Raw genomic sequence first — 8821 nt, forward strand, 5'->3', positions numbered from 1 at the left:
AGGGGCCCTGCACATCTTCCTCTGAAAGGTAACATGTTTGCTCCAGTTTGAACTTGAGCTGTGACTTGAGTATTCTGGTGGAAGCATCTTGTAGAAGTTAAAAGCACAGACTTCAATCCTGTAGGCCTGGATTAACATATAGGCTCTGAGCCCTGGCCAGGTAGCTCAGTTGGTTAGAGCGTCGTCCTGACATGCCAAGGTTTCGAGTTCAATCCCTGGTCAGGGCACATACAAGATTCAACCAGTGAATATGCATAAGTGAGTGGGACAACAAATTGATGTCTCTCTCTCTCTCTCTCTCTCTCTCTCTCTCTCCCCTTTCCTCTCTTCTCAAATCAATAAATAAAAAATAAATAGCCTGGCAGGAGTGGCTCAGTTGGTTGAGCATTGTCCCACACGCAGAAAGGTCACTGGTTCGATTCTTGGTCAGGGCACATGCCTGGGTTGCGGGTTTGATCCCCAGTTGAGGAACGTATAGAAGGCAATTGATCCATCTTTTTCACATTGATGTTTCCCTGTAACTCTCTATTTCTCTCTCCCTCCCTCCTTCCCTCCTTCCCTCTCTCTGAGTACTTGGATGAGGATTTAAAAAATAATAATAAAACAAACAAATAAATAGAAATAAATAAAATCTAGATTCTGTCCCTAACCGGATGACCTTGGGCGAGTTACTTTACGTCTCTAAACTCCAATTTCTTCATCTGCCATGTGGGCGTGGCCACACCTGTGCTAGGGCGTTTGTACACATTAAATGAGAAAACACATGTTGAGCAGCTATGATAGGTCAGGCACTGCACCAGGTACAGTCTTGACTAAAGTGGAAGCTGTGCCTGCCAGCATGCTGCTTAGAACCTGGAAGGGGATTTCAGAGGAGTTTTGAGATAGACAGTCCGGTGGAAAGCATTGTCTCAGCAGAACTGAAGACTGAGTAGGGATTAGGCAGGGAGGGTGTTCCCTGCAGAGGGAACAGCCCCTGCAGGGTGCCCTGGGGCAGGTGGGGGGTGGGGGTGGGGGAAGCCCAGGAATGAGGCTGCGGAGGCAAACATCAAAAAGCCACATAAACCATTCTTAGAAGACAGGTTAAGAGTTGCTTTATTAATTCAAATGCAAAACCTCATTGCTCTAAATGGAAGACTGAGCAATGAGCAGTCAACGGATTTGAGTAGAACTGATGGGATTTTGTGATCCATTGGATGTAGTGGGATCAGTCGGCGTGGATGTAACAATTTTTTCCTTGTAGGATCTTGTCTGATGTAGTTCCTTATCAACCACTGGGTCACATGTCCTGCAGACTTCACTGGCCCCATCCATCCTCATCCACCCCGAGGCTGAGTTGCTTTTGCCTGGGGCAGGGCTGGCCCTGCGCTATGGAGTGTGCTTGGGTAGCCCTGGGCCATTCTAGTTTCAGAAAAGCCAGGAGCTTCGAGAGGGCTGTTAGCACTTGAGGATTGGGACGTGATTCCCTGGTGAATGGATTCTCTCTTCTCCTTTCTCTGAAGGCTTGCTTTGTAATCAGTGCGGTGGCCTAAAGAAAGGGTTGGAGCCCTAACTGGTTTGGCTCAGTGGATAGAGCCTCGGCCTGCGGACTGAAGGGTCCCGGGTTTGATTCCGGTCAAGGGAATATACCTTGGTTGCAGGCACATCCCTAGGAAGGGATGTGCAAGAGGCAGCTGATTGATGTTTCTCTCTCATCGATGTTTCTAACTCTCTATCCCTCTCTCTTCCTCTCTGTAAAAAATCAATAAAATACATTTTTTAAAAAAAGAAGAAAGGGTTGGAGAGGGACAATCACCCAACATAGCTACTGCCTACTGCCGTGTGGTCATTTGAGCTGAGCCAACAGAAGAGGAGAAGGACCGTGGTGGGAAAGACCCCAAGCCATAATCCAAAAGCAACCTCTCCTTCACACTGCCTTTTCTAATCATGCTTCCGAATCTTTGATACTAAAATCTGTTTAAAACCAGTAAGACGTGTGAGGCGCAGGGGAAGAGCCTAGAATTTAAGACGGGACACTCCCAGGGAACTGCTGGGTGAGCGAGGAAACCAGAGCCCCCTTCCCATGTTGGGGAACAAGTAGAGAAATCTGTATTCTGAAGTTACTTTTTTAAATAAATATATTTTATTGATTTTAGAGAGGAAGGGAGAGAGAGAGAGAGGAATATCAACAATGAGAAAGAATCATTGATCCGCTGCCTCCTGCACGCCCCCTACTGGGGATCGAGCCCGCCACCCGGGCATGTGCCCTTGACCGGAATCGAACCTGGGACCTTTCAGTCCACAGGCTGACGCTCTACCCACTGAGCCAAACTGGCTAGGGCTGAAGTTACTTTTTGACCACCAGACAGACCATTCTGAAACTGGGCTATGTGGGTCACTACTTTAATACGTTTTATATCAACAGCAGCAACAAAAAATAGCTGACATGCAATGCATATTATGTGCAAGTTCCATAGCAGGCAGGGAGCCTTATCTTTGATTCCACACAATGAGGCTATTAGGGAAGGAGGGCAGTGGTTCCCCTTGTGCAGATAAGGACACTGGGGCCCAGAAGGCTGACATGACTTGCTCAGTGGTCCACAGTCAATGCGTGGTGGAGTGAGCCAGGGGAAAAACATGAAAAGGAGGACGTTTGGGGGTCGACGGAAGCTGATAGCTAACAACGTATTATTTGTGGGAAGTTTTGTGTTGGGCAATGAGAAAATAATGCTAATCAGGGATGTTACATAAATACTGTTTGATATTTGTTTTAAAGCAACCACACAGTGGTCTACCTGTCTCCAGAGGTATTCACAAGAGGATAAAGTGCCCATTCATCCAGTTTGACCGCGGAAGGCCCCTTCAGTACAAATAGTCCCTTTGTGGCCCAGCTGGTGTGGCTCAATGGTTGAGCTTTGACCCATGAACCAGGAGGTCACGGTTCAATTACCGGTCAGGACACATGCTCAGGTTTCGGGCTTGATCCCCAGTAAAGGGCATGCAGGAGACAGCCGATCAATGATTCTCTCTCATCATTAATGTTTCTCTCTCTCTCCCTCTCCCTTCCATTTTCTGAAATCAAATATATGTATATAAAGTTTCTTTGTGGGAGATCCTGGCACCCATAGCATAGCACCCCAGAGGACAAGCCAGGTGGGCTTCTGGTTGGCATTTTCCTCCTTGAGCCTGTGCACTTGATACTTCCCTCCCCCTAAAGTGGGCTGCTGGTGAGAAGAATGCTAGGCCGGCCTGCAGACTGTCCCACTCCCCCTTCCCAGAGCCCGAGGAAGTTCTGCTGGGAGCCAGGCCTGCCTGCTGGGCTCTGGCAGACAAGTCTGAGCTGGATGAACAAGCAGGAAGCGCCAGTTCCTGCTCTGCACGCTGTGATCCTGAGCTCTTAGTGGAATAACCTGTCCAGCCCAAGAGGAACCGCCCCTGCCCCCCCCCCCCCCCCCCCCCCCGAGCAAACTGGCCTGGCAGCCCCGCCCCACAGAACCTGCTGGAGAGCTCCTGCTCTCTGCATGGGCACAGTCGTGGGAGCACCTCTGGTGGCACTTCTCTGGCAATGGTTTTGCCAGCCCATGATGTTCACCAACTCCTCCCTTCACGGAGGGGCCCGATGAGTCGAGGGTCATCTGGCAACTCCTACTCCTTCTCGGGCCTCAGGTGATGTAACCGTAAAATGAAGGACCGGGATTCAGTGGGCCTATAGTTTTGATTCTGAATTCATTATCAGTAAAATAAAAGGGACAGTCAGTGCTACCGAAGTAATCGAAATAATGGCCTCTCCCAGTTAAAAAGAATGAGCTCAGTGAATGAGATGTGGAGGGAAAGCAGGGCCACATGGGTGCCCTGTATTCTATGCAGATGTCCCCACAGGGGAAGCCCAGGGCTTTCTGCACTGGAGGAGGCCCCTAGACCTGGTAACCTGGTCAGAGCGGCCCTCAGGGTGCCCCAGCAGTGCCTGAGTCGCACTCCCCCTACCCCAACCCCCACTCAGATAGCTAGGGAGAAGGAGCAGCAGCTTCCTGTGACAGGATGCCCCTGTGACAGGGTGCTCTGACTTTGAGTGGCATCAGTGAACGGAGAGAACACAGAAGTGGCGCTGCAAGAGGCTCTCGCGACTGGTGCCACCCCCTTTCTTCTCTCTCTCTCTCTTTTTTTTTTTTTTCCAGTGAGTGAAGTTTATTGTGAAACCTCAAGGGGTGAGGATGGGATGGGCAGGCCGGGGCAGGGAGAGGAGCACCACAGGCGCTAGGAGGCCGAGTCGGAGGCCTCGGAGCTGTCCTTGACGTCGGGCTCTCTGTGGTCTCTATGACCTCGCTGAGGTCCTTGCTGTCACCACCGCTGTCCTGGGCAGCCAGGCCCTTCTCCTCCCAACAGGACTCTCCTGAGCTTGGCAGTGCATTGCCCTAGCTCTCCGCCTTGTTCTCGAAGGAGCCCAGCCCCCTGTGCCTGCCCTTTTCCTTCAGCTCCCGGAGCCGCCTCAGCTCACCGGCCATCTGGGTGAGACCCCCCTCCATCGCTGATGCGTCATTCCCATCTGAATAGTATTTGGGCTCCACTTCGAGGATCTGATCTGAAGGTTGAGGGTGTTGGGGTCGGGGTGCAGAGTGGCCCGGTTGCTCTTCCTAACACGCAGGGAGACGAATGTGGCCATTGAAGTTCTCCATCACGGCCTGAGCCAGGCCACGTCACTCGTGGGGACACGTCACAGCCAGTGGGTGATATATCCATGGGGTCACCTGGGTCCTCCTCCGCTGTGGCCAGGAGTCAGCGATGTAAGCGAGCTGGGGCGGGGAGAGGCCACGGCAGAAGTAGTATTTCATCTGGCCTTCCCTGGACATGGGGCTGCCTTGCTGCATGGCCCTCAGGTCCTCTGGCTTCTCTTGACTAGAGAGCGAAGCTGAGGCCTGGACCATTTCTGTGACTTGCTCAAGGTCCTACCTGTAAGAGCTTTGGGGCTGAGTCCAGAGGCTGCAGTCTCCACGGCCAGCTCGGTGCCTGCTTTTCACCTGTGAGTCACCTCCGTTCTTCTGACCCCTGGGGAATCCCCTCTCCGGTTGGTCAGGGTGGACAGCCTGCGATTTCCATGAGTGATTGCGTGCCCGCAGGTTTCATTGCAGGAGCTCTGGCTACCCTGACCGATGCCTTCCGGTTATCTTGAATGACCGCCGAGTGCTAGTCCAGAAACCCCAAACAGTGCACGATCGGCCTTACCATCCACGATAAGAGGGAAAAAGAACCCGTGTGCCCGTTAAAAAGTCATCATTCGGATTGAAATCAGCCTTGGTTAAAATAACCAAGGCAACTCAGGGACTATGGAAAGGTCAAAGGTTTGCAGGTTTAGGGTTTCGTGGGAACATGCGCGTGTTTGGACCAGACCCAAGTGCCGGGTTGGCCTGTTTGACAGGTAACAATTAGAGAGCAGGAGCTTGCCCCGCTGGAATGTGGCTGCAGAGGCCTCGCGGAGGATCTGGTTTACCTGCTCGGCAGGTGGGGCCTGCTGAGTCCGACAGGCATGTGCACGCACAGCATTCCAGAGAATCGGTTTTCTTTTAAAGACACAGCAATGACTGCAGGGCACAAAAGGGTTGGGCTGAGCCCTGGCTGGAAGCCATTAGCTATTTGCAAGGAAAAGAAGAAAAATAAATAGTTCCCTCTAGACAGCTCAAGGAAGAAACTGAAAAGGTATTCAGACTTTTTTTTTTCTTTTAATGTCTAAAATGAACATGTGCTTCGTGTCTGAAGGCTTGAGAAACCCCAGACTGGTACAAAATGCCAAGATAATAGAATTGAAAAGTCACTTCCCACCCCTCCACCTGAATTCTTTTTCTTCTTTCTTTTTAAAAGAGGTCATAATATGATTGAGAGCACAAAAGATAGGCTCTTTGAAGGATGGTGTCTGGCTTGAGACGGTCTAAAGAGGTTTGCTATTTTTCTCAGCATAGCTTCAGAAGATGCCCAGAAAAGCAAATTTCTGGTTTTTTTCCCCCTCAGTAAATTGTATATAACCTGTGTATTTTTAAAGTTAAAAATGCTGTTTCAATCAAACATAATTAAAGAACGTAATTTGCTGTTTAAAAAAATAGGAGATTAGGATGATATCGTATATATAATGTACAGTATATGGAAAGCCTTCACAGACCCACACACATAATATGACTTCCTTTTCATTCCGAGGGGTTTTGGTAGGATCGCTTCAGTTTCCCTGTATCATATCCAACACTGATGAGTAGGGGGAAAATCAAACCAGGGAGACTGGGGCCTGCAGATTGCAATGTTATAAGCAACATTGCTAAAACAAACTAAAGCACTCTTTGAAATTTTTCAAGTAATTCGTTTTAAAAAATTTACCAAGTTGGTTTTCTAAAAAATAAAATCTGCTTCTTTTGCACGTGTCTCCCTTCATTGCAGAAATTACGTAAGTCACTTCCAAATTAATGGCAGGCGCTCCCCGTTCTTCTGTGTGTGCTCAAAGCTCTGAGGTCCCAAGAGTCAGTCCCAGGATGGAGTCACCCAGGAGCTGGTGGTGAGGCGGGAGAGGCAGGGAGAATTGGCAGCCGGTAATTACCCTGAAAGCGACTTGCCAGTTCAAAGAGTTAATTATAGTGAAGCAGAGGATCTTAAAATTCAATTGGCAGAAGCAAACAAGCAAACAAAAACTTAGCTGTCTCATTGTTGACTGTTGCATGTGGTAAAACAGCTGCTAACGTGGCAATTTGACTCGTTAGGTATTTGCAAAAGATGAAGACTGTTGTTGACAGACTATTTATCAGAATTGATCAAAAGTCAGTACTAATGAAAAGTCAGGACAATAACTTCCAGTTACAGAGCTCCTGCTATGTGCTGTGAGCTGTGCCAAAAGGTCTACATGTTCTCATTTAATCTCCACACAATCCCGAAGCAGGTATTCTCATGATCTCCATTTTACAGACAAGGTGACTGAGGCCCAGAGAAGTTCCTGAACTTGCCCGAGATCATGCTGTTGGTTAGTGGCAGAGCCAGGCTCTAAGTTCATTCATTCATTCATTCATTCACAGTTTGGAACTCCTGCTCTGAGACAGGCACAGCTCCAGGGGTTCACAGACCATGATGAACTCTTAGAGTTGGTCCTTCATGGACAAATTAGACATCACAGAGTCTACTTATTGTTTCTGACTCCTATACCAGCTCTCTCAACTCTTCTCCAGATCAGCGATTTTCAACTGATGTGCCACAAGAACTTTTAAAACATGCAGTACCTGACTGTTTAGTCAGGGGCACTGACCTCTTTTCCCTTAGATTGTCAAATTAAAAAAAAAAAAAATGACAACAGCCAACACAACAAGAGCCTCCTGGTGTGAATAAATCAAAATGATACCTATTTTTTTGTCAGATGAGCAAAAATGTATTTTTTGGTGTGCGCAGAATTTGAGTCTTTAGTTTGTGTGCCATGAGATGAAAAAGGTTGAAAATCACTGTTCTAGTGGCCTTAGTACTGCACACACTTTCAAGTCTGCCATTGTCTCCGACACCACCATCTCTAGCCATGCTCAGACAGCCCTCAGGAGCAGTGTCTTTGTTCAGCAAAGGACAAAGGCCATTTTCTAGGGTACACGCTACATGTCTACTCCAGGCCTGCTTTGTTGTTTGTGCCCAGTAAGTGTGGGAGCAGTAAATTCAAATGTGTACACCCTGTGAGCCAAGCTTACTATGGGTGTGAGAAGCCACTTTGATTACTAGATATCTTATTAATGACAAATATTTGCAGGTTGGTTTTTACCTCTTCATAATTAGAACTTGATCTTTACAGATTCTAACACAATGACTGCTTCTTTCGAATCCTGAAAAACACAAGCTTGTACTTTACCTACCCAATAGGAAGCACCTTAAAGCCATTTCCTTACCCTGTAACATTACACAAGGTCGTTTTTATTTCTCAACTGACAATATTTTCTTCTGTTGGTGTAAATCCTGAACTTTGTGCTCTTTGACCATCTGTCCCTCGTGTGCTTTTGATCAAACTCTGAAGGACAGACATGGCTTCTCTGGCCATGATCCACATCTAGAAGCCATGGAAAGGCTGAATGGCCACTTACTTGGGGTAGAGTGATACCAATAAAAGCTAATAGTATTCAGAGGGCCTGCTATGTATGAGCTAGGCACCGTGCCAAGCACTCCACATGCATTGTCTCATTTAACCTTTCCAGTGGCTTTAGATGTGTGTTATGACTGCAGGTAACAGGAAGGCAGCCTGCTTACAGAGAATCAATAACTCAGCTGGGGTCTGCTAACAATCCAAAATGCTAAGATGCAGAACTGGACCTATCAGGCACTAGAGCCTGCCTCAGACAGATGTGGAAATGAATGACCATTTGGTCTTGAAGGTTTTGTGATTCTGAGATCGTCTGCTGCACTCCGCTTTGAACAAAGCCTATCAGAAGTGGTACCGTGGTTTCCTCTGGTCACCATGCTGTGAGTGGGAAAATAAACAAGCTGAAGCAGGTTTTAAGGAGAACAACCAAAGTAGGGAAGGTACTCAATCCGTGTCACGTGAGGAAGAGTTTAAGGAGCCAGATATATTTATGTTCCTATTCAGGAAGAATAGACGGGTGTGTGTGGCTCCAAGTTGGAAAACCAGGACCAATCAGAGGAAGCTGGAGGGAAACAGATTCTGAGTGTGTATGAAGACAAGTGTGTTATTCCTCAGACTAGAAAGTGATGAAAATAACTTTTGAATGCTAGTCCCATCACTATGGGAAACATGTGTTGTTTTTGCTTTCCAGAGTCCATCTTCCTGTATTCTGAAAGCAGTGGCCTGATTTCCTTTTTTTTTTTTTTAATATATTTTTTATTGATTTTT

The 8821-nt window shown here is 47.8% G+C and overlaps 1 pseudogene; it reads right to left on the reverse strand.

Annotated features, from left to right (window-relative positions):
- Window positions 1–4230: 4230 nt before the first annotated feature.
- On the reverse strand, window positions 4231–4898 carry LOC138993030 (N-alpha-acetyltransferase 10 pseudogene; annotated as a pseudogene).
- Window positions 4899–8821: the final 3923 nt, after the last annotated feature.

The sequence above is a fragment of the Myotis yumanensis genome, unplaced genomic scaffold (genome assembly GCF_028538775.1).
Source record: "Myotis yumanensis isolate MYYU_CA2020_CCGP unplaced genomic scaffold, mMyoYum1.0.hap1 SCAF_15, whole genome shotgun sequence".
In the NCBI taxonomy this organism is placed as follows: domain Eukaryota; kingdom Metazoa; phylum Chordata; class Mammalia; order Chiroptera; family Vespertilionidae; genus Myotis; species Myotis yumanensis.